Here is a 484-nt window from a genome sequence, read left to right as displayed (position 1 = left end):
CCAAGGTTCCTCAGGAACACAAAGCTGGCGATTCCCTGGGGCTTTCCAAGGATACTTATGCCGGAAATAGCTGGCAGCACTGCTCTGTCCTGGTGCATCTTTCATTTTTACAATGCGATACTGGCCAAAAGCAGCCTACAGAGAGATAGCATAGCCCAAGGAAAAGCGTGTTAGCCGAAAAGTCAGGGGATATGATGCAAAGATATAGGAAATCTGCCGACATATTGCCTAGGAAATCCACTTTATGAACTTTCTGTACCCTTGACTGGGTTCTGTCCGACGTGTGCAGACGTGATGCTGGCACGCCTGCTCCCGACGGGAAGGACCACCGGGACCTGGGCAGATTTTACCGAGGAATAAGCGGTATCTGCATCTTCAGGGCAGTTTCCTCCCGCACCTCTGAGGTGTGAAGGAACATGCCGGCCCCGGGAGCCAGAGGCGGCGGGGGTGCTGGGGGCGGCTCCTTCACCCCGCAAGGTCTGGC

The sequence above is a fragment of the Haliaeetus leucocephalus genome, unplaced genomic scaffold (assembly GCF_000737465.1).
Source record: "Haliaeetus leucocephalus isolate CR32 unplaced genomic scaffold, Haliaeetus_leucocephalus-4.0 Scaffold932, whole genome shotgun sequence".
Classification (NCBI taxonomy): Eukaryota; Metazoa; Chordata; class Aves; order Accipitriformes; family Accipitridae; genus Haliaeetus; species Haliaeetus leucocephalus.
The sequence above is the reverse complement of the archived record's forward strand: the minus strand, read 5'-3'. Positions refer to the sequence as shown.